The sequence below is a fragment of the Octopus bimaculoides genome, chromosome 15 (assembly GCF_001194135.2).
Source record: "Octopus bimaculoides isolate UCB-OBI-ISO-001 chromosome 15, ASM119413v2, whole genome shotgun sequence".
NCBI classification, from domain to species: domain Eukaryota; kingdom Metazoa; phylum Mollusca; class Cephalopoda; order Octopoda; family Octopodidae; genus Octopus; species Octopus bimaculoides.
In genome coordinates this window covers 5,876,459-5,890,064 of record NC_068995.1, presented here as the reverse complement: position 1 = coordinate 5,890,064, position 13,606 = coordinate 5,876,459, and positions in this window count along the sequence as shown.

Genomic DNA, 13,606 nt, shown 5'->3' with positions numbered 1-13,606 from the left:
ACACACACACACACACACACACACACACACACACACACACACATATGAATGTATATGTATATTATATTAAGCCCGATATTTATCTACGTACACATAGATGAATAGGAACACGCAAACATACACACACACGTATATACATAACGGAATATCTATTTATCACTCTCTGCCACCTCTCTTTCTTTCTGCCTCCTTCTCCCTCCCCCCACCATCCATCTAGCATCTCGGTGCTTAATTGTGTCTATATACCTGTCTTTTGTTCACCGATTCACAGACTCAGAACACTTCCTTCCGTGGCATTCAAGGAATATTCCCCTTAATCTCTATCATTAATCCATCTACCCCTTGTCAAATATTCATCCATTTACATACAACTACACGGAGTTGGCGTTTTTTGTTTGTATATTATTATTTTTTTTTGTTTCGTTTTCTTAGTCTTTCTTAGATTTTCTTTCCAAATCCAGATTATCTTCTTAGTCTTAATACTACGATTTCAACTCTCAATATATTTTGACTTTCGCTTAATAATAATAATAATAATAATAATAATAATTAATAATAATGCCTTTCTGCTACAAGCACAAGGCCTTAAATTTGAAGGAGGGAGATATTCGACTAAATCGACCTCAGCACTCAACTGGTACTTAATTTATCGACCCCGTAAGGATGAAAGGCAATGTCGACTCGGCGGAATTTGAACTCAGATCGCGCAAAGAACTATATTTCATTGTTCTATTGATGGTTGAAGTCTCTTGTTATTTGCCTTATTAGAATAGAAGAATATCTCAAACAGTCATTCCCACCTCGTATGTATCGTCTTCGTGTTTCGCTTTGCATCAGAAGTGTTAGGGCCTGTTTTCCCATCCCTACGTTACAGTATATCTCTGAAATATCCAACGTAAGCTTCATGAATCATTACGACGCAAATATTCACACAAACACTTCCAACCAAATATCGTTTTATTTATCACAGTATTCAGCACCTGCCTGTATCGTTCCATGAAGTAGACATCAACACAAAAGTCACCTTCACTAACAATAATCGTTGTGGTTAAATTTGTAAACCACTAAATCATAAATATTACGGCATGGTTGTGTACCGTGAAGTTCGAAGTCTTCCATTCATCTGTACTCACACCTGGCCTCCGACGAGCAGACACAACTGAATATATATATCAGTGGTGACTCCGTGAGTGAAAGAACACCTAGACCACAACGCGTCGCTCCTTCACTTAGAGCATTATATAACATAATATTATAATAATATACGGAGTTTCATACATCGTATAACAAATAACAAATAATACATTATGTATGAATACAACATAAGAATTAGAGAAATAAAGTAGGAAAAAATGGAGAGAAAAACGTATTTGATTAATTAATTTTCTGGGTCTGACGGGCAATTTTCAAAGTAATTCCAATTTATGATGAAGATTGGAATAGAAGTTACAGGAAATATTTTCGAAAATTTTTGAGAAATTGCCACATTGCTTGCCTTCAGTTTCCAGCAGACTACTGGAGAGAAACTAATCAACATGGAGAAGAAATAACTTGTATATCATAAAATTATCATTTTCATTTGAAAACTATCCAGACATTGAGTATTTGCAGAGAAATCGTTAAATGCGTACGAATATACATCCAATAGATGTACACGAAGCACACATGCACTCAGGCATATGTGTGTGTGTGTGTGTGTGTGTGCGTGCGTGCGTGTAAGTGTGCCTGTGTGTTTGTAGAAACGTGTATGAGTGTGTTTCTGTTGCTTCTTTGTGGGTTTCGACCCGAAGGCAGCGACAATGCTCCAGCATGCCACCATCGGCAATTCTTTTGGGGTTAGCTTTTCGTGAATGAAAGAGTTTTATATTCATGCGCTCGTTTGAGCTTCTTGCCGTGATGTAAGTTCATATCTACATATGTGTGTGTATATGTGTGTGTACCTGTGTGTGTGGATGAGGGGGGCTTGTGTGTGAAAGTATAAATATATATAATTATATATATTTGAAGATATATGTGTATATAGATATGTATACAGGATACTACACACACACACACACACACACACACACACACATACACACATATATATATATATAAGTAATTATGTATACATGACTATATATCTAAATATACATATAAGTTGTCTATCTTACAACTGTAAGTCCAAAATTCTATTGTCTACGGAAATTAATTATTTGATGGTAAAAGTAACAATATAAACGTATATATTTCTATATCTATATATATATATACGCATGTATGTATATATATATATATATATATATATATATATATATATATATATATACATGCATTCATGTATATATACACTCACACACACACACACACTCACGTATATATATACATATATATGTGTGGTGTGTGTGTGTGTGTGTGTGTGTGTGTGTGTGTTTGTATGTACATATATATCTTATATATAAAATGAAAACAATAGAATTAATCTTGGTTTGTAATAAATTCCTCATCAGTCTCTTTGTAATTTACCGATATTACACATCAAAGATGGAACCACAATTCGAATACACACACACACATATACACATGTGTGTGTAGATATACATACTCCTACACACATACGCACACACGCTCAAGCATACACGTATTTCGCAGATATATACCCATATGTGTATGCATGTATATGTATATATGTGCACACGCGCACAAGTCATATAAACTATTGCTTATTTTTGTCTCTATGTGTCTCGTGCTTCTGTTTTCTGATATTCTGCGGTACAGGACCTTATGTAATTAGGACACACACAGACACACATTAATGCACCCATATGAATATACGCACATATATATATATATGTGTGTGTGTGTGTTTGATTATTGCAGTATGTGAGTTTGTATATGTGCGTGCGTGCGTGCTTGTGTGTGTGTGTGTGTGTATATGTGTGAGTATTTCTTTTATTTCCTTTATTATGAGTTTCAGCTTGAAGGCAGTGACCATGCTGGGGCATACCACTATCATCAATTTCTCATATATATTATTTGTAATAAATATTGTTGCTATCATATTATGTTAAGCTGTCGTAAGTCCACATTTCATCATTCAAAATACTGCTAAAAAGGCGGCCTGGATTTACCTGAGATTTTAACTAAGGAGCCGTACCTTCCTCGAAGTACCGACTAACATCCATATAATCCGCCTGTATTCTTTTACCTAACTTTACTTTTTATTCTTGTATTTGTCCTTTAATCTATTTTATTCCATGTAAACTGTGAATCTATTTTATTCTTGTAAATTGTAAATTTTCCACGTTTAACATATTCATACCTTGTCTCTGATGACGGAATACCCAGTGCTGGAGATAGTAACCTACTACTTCAGTTACCCCAGAAACGGCTGTAAGACGTCACATGCACCTTACTCTGATAAAATTATTCTAAATGACTTAAGATATTCGTTATGCTTTAGTTTTGCTTTTTCCTCTAATATGATATATATCTGTTATAACAGAACCCTAATACGGATTCCTAGATCCAGCCTCAGCTGTAAGCATGGAATCTAACAGATTTTCAACGATAGCACTTGCACAACGTACCTATTCGTTTAGATCAGAAGTGAACTAAACCCCTCATATTCTATATATATATATATATATATATATATATATATATATCACATGCTCACACGATTAATATTGTTATACATCACCGATTACAGTGCGTTTTCCATTGTTTCAGCTTTCAGATGCTGCTACCCCGCTGGCTACTTATATATATATAAGTTTGTATTTCTAAAACACGATATATTTTATATTAATATCTACTTAAATTTCTACCTTGATGCTTTCTTGTTTCAGCCAGATGCTGTGGGCAGGCTGGAGCGGTGCCATTAATATATGTATAAAGAATTGATATATCTACACACGTGTGTGTGTGTGTGTGTGTGTGTGTGTGTGTGTGTGTGTGTGTGTGTGTAAGAGCATGTGTGTCTATGTTCTAATGAATATGTAAGTGCATATATACTGTGTGCGTGTGTGTGTATATATATATATATATATATAAATACAGAGAGAGAGAGAGAGAGAGAGAGATAGTAAGTAGTTTTGGCTTCGTGTTTATGCAATACATTATACCTATTGTTTATATTAAGAGTTGGTGATGAGTAACATAATACCGTTTACACATGAAGTTTTATCTTTGCAGTGTATATAACGCCTGCGCTTTCTATTTAGTTTCTATGATGTTACTATAATATGCTACCAGTCATTCATTGAGGATGGATGATAGCACAAGCTTTGCTTTCCTTCCAAACTTATAAACTTTTGGTTTGGTAACTATGTATTTCTTTAAATATTTTTTAGAATCAGTGTAAGTCTGATAGAATTCCCTTCAGTTTATTTTGTTTCCTCCCGTTTTACGTCGGGCACGAATCTTACAACACGAGAAGCATATGTATCAGTGGTGTACTGAGATCGATATACTACACCTGAAATATGTCTTATCGCGAGTAGTGAGCTTGTTAAATTGTGAGTGTGACGAACGAATTACCTTGCAGTAATTCTGCCAGGTGGTTAAAGGAAATATCTGGTAGTGTTTTGTGCTGATAACATTTACTAAGTATTCGTCTTCATATTTCTATTGTTCTGAATAAATAATTACGAAAGCGGCGAGCTGGTAGTAGAAGCGTAAGCACACTGGGGGCAATCCTAAACTTAAATCTGAGTTCGAATTCCGCCGAAGTTGTCTTTGCCTTTCATCGTTTTGGAGTCGATAAAATAGGTACCAGTTGAGCTCTGGGATCAATGCAATCGACTTACCTCCTCTCCAGAATTGCCGGTCTTGTACCAAAATCTTAAATTATTGTTTTATTCTTCTTTGAATTTTCTTTCTATTTCTTGCTGAGTGCCTAACCGACACCTAGGGCATAGAAATTCACTGTATGCATTGCTAAGCCAATACAATGAACACACCAGATTGTTCCTTTACAAAAGTCAAGTTATATTATAGAAAAAAAGAGGGAAGAAAAGGGAAAGAAGGAAAATCAAGAAAACGGGAAAATAAGGAAAAAAACAAAGAAAATAAAAGGGAAGACGGAAAGAAAACTCACAGAGATAATACTCTTCACAATGCGAGTGACGAACCATTTGAAACAATTGTTTGCATTTCTCGCATGGATGGTGAGCCAGGGATAATTTTCTAATAATTTTCAGTTGCTTTTTGGATCATTCCAAGTGATCCTACAATCATTGGCATTGTCACCGTATTGAGGTGCCTCATCTTTTCAATTTCAGTCAGCAAATCTTTATATTTTTTAAGCTTATCAAATTCTTTTGCCGAGATTTTATGATCACAAGGTATGCTCATATCAATCAATAAACAGAATTTATTGTTTCGATCTTTCACAACAATACCTGGTTCATTAGCTTTCGTGGTCCGTTCTATACGTACTGGACATTCTCAAAAAGTCTTCACATTTTCTCACTCAGTTACAGTTACAGCCTCTATAATTATTATTATTAGGGCGATAAACCGGAAAAATTGTTGGCATGTCGGGCAAAATACTAAACAGCATTCTCTCCATTTATAAATTTTGTGTTTAAATTCCGTCGATGTCGAATTTGCGTTTTATCTTTTCAGGATCGATAAATTAAGTACCAGTGAAACACTGGGGTCTATGTAATCGATTAGTCCCCTCCCCAAAATGTCAGGCCTTGTGCCCATATTAGAAAGGATTATTATTATTATTATTATTATTATTATTATTATTATTATTATTATTATTATTATTATTATTATTATTATTATTATTATTATTATTATTATTATTATTATTTCGATTCTAGTAGCGCAGAGAAATCGATATCTTCTCTCTTCGCACTCAACATTATTTGAAACGACAGATGGTGCCCCCACCACTCTCAGGAATCTTTCTAAATGTGTTTGCTCTTGTTCTATGAGTTATATCTTCACTAGCTAACAGCGTTCCAGCAATGACTATCCCATTTTTCATAAACACACATGCACAAGCACGCACACACACACACACACACACACACACACACACACACACACACACTATCACACATAAATATATATATATACATAAATGAGAGCGTTCGCGCGTGTGACGGTGGTTATTGTTCATATCAGAGAAAATTGGATGTTTCCAATGTTTTCAATAGTTTTGCTATGTTTCAGTAGGTCTCCAATTGATCGGGAATTTTGCCAAAAACTAAACGTGTTAGCCAATCATTACTGGAAAGACCACTGTTTGGCTTCTACATGATTGTCGAACTCAACTAACCCTAACCCTAACCCTAACCCAACAAGATGGAAAAGCGTATTTTTCACAGTCCTGCAGTTCTCATTTAATGAACTGCCAGATCACACCTTCAACATTTGGCATTCATTTCCTTGTAAATTATCTCCGACTTACTGACTTTCAATGAGGACCGATTCTCTTATTTACCTATTTTCCTTACCAATGACCAAGATTTATCGTAATCAAACATCGTGCCGTCGTCGTAAGAGTAAGCCTTTACTGCTCCGACTCTCCGTTACCAGTGTCAGCCAAATCATTCATTTACGTGAATAATGTATCTGAGAAAATATTACAGTTTCTTCTTCCGTAAATCTGAAATCATATTAAATGTCGTATTTCGTAGTTTTCACACATTTCCGAAATCTTTTGTTTAGTACATTTCACGCATTTCTGAAATATTTAATGCGTAACTGGATCGTCACAGAAAATTTTCCAGTTGTTATGTTATATAACCCTAAGTCAGCTGTGGTCGAGGATATGTATGGCAGATAGAGAATCAACTGAACGGGTACAGATGTCATAGAGAGTAAGAGAAAAATTAGAGGGAGATTTCTGTCGCTAATTGAATGGAGTCTGAAACTTACAAGAACAAGGGATGATATTCTTGATAACTTTACGTCTGATATTAATGCTTGCAGTAAATTAATGCGTTCGGCTAATGAGTTACAAAGGAGACAGAGAGATACCAGTGGTAAACAAACGATAGATTGAATCCATCACCAATTCAGAGCCTCTCAATCAATTTCTGTTGACCATGTTTTACACGTAAGACATTAATTGACTTGAGGCTATTATGAAGAAGAAATGAACGAGGCATCGTGCAATGGAGTCGAACCCTGTTCTAAATGATTGCGAGACAACATCCATTAACATTCTACCAAGCTCCAGCAGAAGAATGTAACAGGCAGTGGTCCGTTTCTTTCTTCAAAGTTATTAGAATTAAGCATAATGAAACATATCGCAATATTATTGACCTTTCACATATTCTCAATGCAAATTTATGTAATGAAGAGCAACAACCAATGGAATTATTACAGTATATTGCTGAAATACAGAATTGTTTTATAGAATTCCAAGCGATGAACTGCTAAATCGACTCCAGCGGATATTAACTCTGACTGAACAGACAAAATGAAATAAAAATGAATAACGAGAGAGATATTTATTGATTTTACGTCACAAAAACGATAAATATTGACAATTGTTTGATCTTTTGCGAACGGAGATATCATTGGACGAGGGAACCTATTGATCTTTCCACAGAAAATATGGTGTCTATTCCCAACAATAAGACGAACTCTTTTAGAATAACGTATACTGTCTTAAAAGGCAATGACTTCCACAGCTGTGTTGATGTCACATTGTTTTCTCCACTGACAACCTGCCACTCCGTCGGTTACGAGGACGAGGGATCCATTTCATTCGATCAACGGAACAGCATCCTCGTGAAATTAACGTGCAAGTGGCTGAGGCTTCCACAGACACACGTGAGTTTAATGGAGTTCGCAGAAAGAGTAAGCGTGACAAAGAATATGACGAGACTGGTCCCTTTGTATTACAGGTACAACTCACTTTTGCTAGTTGAGTGAACTGGAGCAGCGTGAAATAAAGTGTCTTGCTCAAGGGCAACTCGACGCCAGGAATCAAACTCACCACCTTGAGTCACTAAGCCATGCGCCTTCACTCCATTGACAGCCATCAACGTTGCCCCTCTGTGCCCCCCCTCCTTCATCTGCTAGTGATAGCTGCCAAATCATTCTCTCTTGAAATCGGCAGGAAACATTTGACGATATGTTACTAGATGTGCCATCGCTGTTAATACGGCACCAGATGTGCCATCCCTGATAATATGGTAGCAGATATATTATCCCTGGTAATAAGGTATCTAATGCACTATTGCTCATAATATGGTACCAAAGGTTCTATTCTTGACACTAAGATAGGAAAGACACGATTAAATTGTTGTAGTTCTTATCTCGATCAGATGTGAACTTAGACAAAAACAAATTATGAAATCATTTACAGTGGGATATGGAAATATTCTCTCAAATAACCATCATTTCTAACACTAGACTTGCTTTAAATGGGCACCACTTTTGTATATTCATGGATAGAGTCTAAGTACTGATGTCTTATATTAATACATTGCCAATACTCCTGTGCCTCTCTGGTTGCTTTGGTTATTTTAAGTTCAGAAATAAAGTTCATATTTGAGAATCTGCTGGCGCCGATTGTCTCCAGGCACCGGTTGAAAAAGCGAATTGCCAATCAAGATGATATATTTATTAATCATGTTGTCTTTTTCTTTCTTTAATGCCAATAAAGCAGAGATAGCGTTATCGACAACATTTGATCTGGCAAACATACAATGGTGGTGCCTAATATGATTTTTTCACCAATTTTCCAATGAAAGGTGAATACGCAGTCTTGTCACATTAACTCCATCCAAACCGAGCGCCTAAAAAGACTGGTGACATCAGTTTAGACAGAGGTGTTTGTTCAAATATTATTGGCCTAACATTCAAGAGCTTATACATTACGCGGTGTTTTGAGCAGAATTCTTTGATTAGAAATCAAGCGAAACGGTGTGGGAAGCCCGCTGTTGCGGACATTTACTGTAACAGCGCTAAATGTCAGCGGTAGAGACTAGTGTATCATCGGTATTTGCGTTGTACATCCAACTATTGTTCCGTTAAAGAAAACCTGGTAAAAAAAAACTTGCTATGTCTGGGTCTGTGAATCTCAGATCCATATCTGTTTGCAATTAAAAAAAATGGCCTATTTGACATGTTGCTCTGGGTGAATAAGTGACGAATGAATTTTTGGTATAAGTTTGTTGTTTGATGATACAGCATGCCTGGATTGCAAACTTCCGATTTCATTAACATCTGTTGAGTGCTGTCAGGATAAAGTAGACGTACTTCATTTTACTTTTAACTTACTTTTATAAGTTGTTATTGAATAGTCTTTTGTTGTTTTTCTTTTTGTTAGCATCATTTGTAAAAGCGTGGCAGAATCCATCAATTTGTTGATGTAACGACATTTGGTGCCATCTATACTAAGATGTCGAGCAAAATTGTTGGAATCCTAACCATACAGTGTTCACTTCAAACAGTACATAGAAACCTGAACTGAGATTAAATAGCTACAACATGACCTTAACACATATGGCTGTAACAAACTAAGCCACAAATAACCACATAAGAAAAATAAATATTATGGAGGAAGAATATTTTCTGAGGGCAGAAGAGTGTAATTTGAGGAAGATTTTGACGCTATTTCTAGCATGCGATTCGAACACGAAGATATTGCCTGTGTGGCTAGTCTTTCAGATAGATGTTTCAATATAAGTTGCATTAATAACGATATTTTAAGGCCGATGTGTCGATATTAAAGCTATCGATTTTCTTACATAAACTCTCCTGTTTTTTTTTTATTTCTCCATTTGCTATAACGTTTGGGGTGTCAGAAACACATGAATAATTTTCCTGTATAAAACATTTATGAATAACGCAATTTCTTTGGCATCATAGTAGAACATTCCGACATTTAGATATTTCTTTAAACATTTCAGTGCTGTGAGTGATAGCAAACGGTTGACATGAACACTAGCAGCCATTTTCTCTCGTCTAAAGAAGTTTACGATGCATTTTAATCCGTTCACATCAACCAAAATGTCCTTCTCTGGTTACTCGACATAATAATTATGATCAACAAGGAACCATTATTGGGTCATCAATCTTCTTCTCTATGAGAGAGGCTGCAATTTTATTTCAAATTAGATTTTTAATTCTTAGAATATCGTGTTTTCATTAGATTTTAACAATTTTGAAATTGCTTTTTAACTGAACGCCATTTTATAACTTCGATTGATGGATTAAAGTTACTTTGCTGCTCAAATTCACCATTTCAGGTTCAGGGACTTTCATCTTGTTTTCTCTTTTTTCTTTTATATCCTTCACTCTTTACAAATCATCATATAACCAGCTTCTTTCTGTCTCTGTCTTTTGTTCTCGCTTCTGTTCACTAAGACAATCAACAGAGCGGCAGACAACATGACATGTAATAGTGAGCTGCGTGTCTTTTCTTTCTATTTTCAAATACAGCTGAGAAGGATCTCGCTTTTCATTGGGCATTGGTCCATACCAGTCATGTACTGAGGTCAAAATAATCAGCTACACCCCTTTCTAAAATATGTAGAACTCTATCTCTGCTACATTCGTTCTTCTCCTTTTTACTCGGTGCAACAGATGATAAGATGACTGAGAAACTTGTGCTTGAAGACTCGAGATAATTCACCAACTTTAATTATCGTATCGTTCTCTGTAGTGGCTATGGTGGCGATGGTGGTGATGCTGGTCGTGATGGTCGTGGTGGTCATGGTTGTAGTGGTGTTGAAAGCTGTGGTGGTGGTGGAGATATTTCTCAGCACACTTTCATACTCCAGTTTTCACAATTTACGAAATGTGACACTAGCGAATCGGAAATTCCTATTTCCGACCATTCGAAATTACTTCATTAATATTCTATCAACTTATTTCGTCTACGATTCTTCATACAGAGGTTTCTCAGAAAGTCACAAAGCCACACATTTGGGGTAGGACACAGTCTACGAGCTTCAGTCCAACATTCTAATTCTATAAATTTTCTTAACTCTGGAAGAATGATTTCAAATCACGACTTCCTTTAAGAGTGACTGTAACAATCATTCTCTCTCACTCTCTTTATCTCTGTCTCTCTCAATCTCTATCTCTCTCTCTATCTATCTCTTTCTTTCTCCTTCTATCTGTCCCTTACTCCCCCTCTCTCTCATTCTTTCTTTCTCTCACTCCTTCTCCCTTTCTCCCACTCTTTCTCTCGCTCTTTCTCTTTCTCTCTCTCTCTCATTCTTTATGTTTCTCTCCCATTCTTTCTCTTTCTCTCTCTGTTTTCTCCCTCTGTCTCTCTCTCCCTCTCTACCGCACTTTCTACTGCTCTCTCTCCCATTTATTTCTCTCTCACACTTTTCTCTCTCTCTCGCTCTGTCTTGCTCTCTCTCTCTCTCTTTCTCTTTCTCGCTATATCTCTCTTTCTCTCTCTATCTCTCTCGCTCTCTCCCTCACACACACACAAACAAATGTATGCACACACTTTTCCTCACACGCATCTCTGTTGACAAAAGTATAATTAGTCAGTGATATTTATGTCGAGTCATCTCTCTAGCAACAACCGTCTAATATCGAATCGAACGCATAAAAACAGAATGCACATTTTCCCCTCATATTTGCTCCATATCTCAAATTTAAAATGCTAAAACGACTCTCATTCTCCTATGAATTGGAGGAAGTAAGGGAGTACAAAAATTGTGGCTGATGCTGCTGTCATTATCAATTACATTTAACTCAGCTGTAAGGTGTAATAGTTACCAGATTGAAGATGCATATGATAAATGATGTGACAATTCAGCCGTGACCATCTCATCACATACCAGACTACATTATCTAAGGTTCTTCCGCTGGGATAATAGCAAGTGGAAACACAATAGATTCCGTCCAGCATCGAATCAGACACAAGTGAAGGTATGAAAGGTTTAGATATCATAGGGTGTACTTTTGTACGATGTGAACAGTCAGGGCTTAAGATATTTGCAGGGGCATTGTCGGGTACAAATGGGTAAGTTTCGAGACCTGAAACAAAGGATCATTTTTTGATTAAAAATGTCTTTTATTTTATATCTGTTTCAGTTATTTGGCCTCGGCCATGCTGGGGCGCTACGTTGAAGGTTACTTTTTTAAAGACTAGTGCTTATGCTCTCGGTCTCCTATTGTCGAACGGCTAAGTAACGGGATCGTGAAACACACCTACATTGGTTGTCAAGCGGTATAGGGGACAAATATAGACACAAAGAGACACACGCGTAATTATATATATATATATATATATATATATATATATACAACTATACATACACATATAATAATAATAATAATAATAATAATAATAATAATAATAATAATAATAATAATAATAATAATAAGTAACAACAAATGAATGAGACCTCGATATTAGAGTGAGACTTAAACTAGACCCAGGCGCTTAGGAAGCAAGTTTCTTACCGATCAGCCTCTCCTACGCCAATATCGAAAGGAAAATTTAGCAATTCAATTGTAAAGTCGAGTAGAGAACGTTGTAGTACAGATCGATTGCACATCTATTACATTGAACCATCTACTCTGAAAACACTGCAACAATTAACGACATCTACGGTTGTCAGCCAATCAAATTTGAGAAACGTTCATGTCAAGGAGAAGCTAATATGCTTCCCACCAATTATGTCATTCACTTATGAAAATATAAAATATGACAAATTGACTAAAATGATGTTACCCCCCCCCCCCCACTTCAACTATTCTTCTTCTCAATATTCTTAAAAAGAACAGAAAATGTCGTTGTTGTTGTTGTTGTTATTATTATTATTATTATTATTATTATTATTATTATCATCATCATCATCATCATCATCATCATCATCATCATCATTATTAGTATTGTTTTTGTTGTCATCATTATCATCATCATCATTACCATTATCGTCAACATAATTATCATCATCATCATCATCATCATCATCATCACCATCATCATTATTATCAGCATCATCATCGTCATTATTAGTTTTTTTTATTTTTATTTCTATTATCTTCATCAAAATTTCTATTATTATGAATGTTATTATCCCCATTGTCATCTTCATAATTGTTTCTTTCCTAAAATTTCAGACATGTTTGTGCTTTAACGTAAAATAATTCATGTGGCCATATTTCTTGAAAAAATTAAGCGGCGATGCCTTGAAATTGGGCACAGGAGTCGTTAGACATAATTTCCCAGAAATATGTCATCCATTAGCAAATTATAGGTTTTGTTGATTTATTACATGACATTTTTTTGTTCAACAACGTCGTTATTATCATCTTCATCGTCATCGGCGTCACCATCATTTTCGTCGTCGTCGGCGTCGTCTTCACCTTCATTATGCGATCATCATGATTATTGTCGATGTTGTTGTTGATGATGATATTATTGTTAAGGCGACGAGCTCGCGAGAGAGACGCCAAGGTCAGTAGCTATCGAACGTCGACGAAGGGAAATAACCCTGAAATCCGGATCCGTTCGTGCTGCAGATCGTGGTGAGAGGGATAACTTCCCTTGGCAAACAGGACACAGTCGTGTGTCGATAAGCCAGCTGGAGGAGATGTCCTCCTGGGGCTAAAAGCAACAGTAACATCCACCCCTAGGGGTCAGCCACACATAAGTGGCAATATACTACACTTT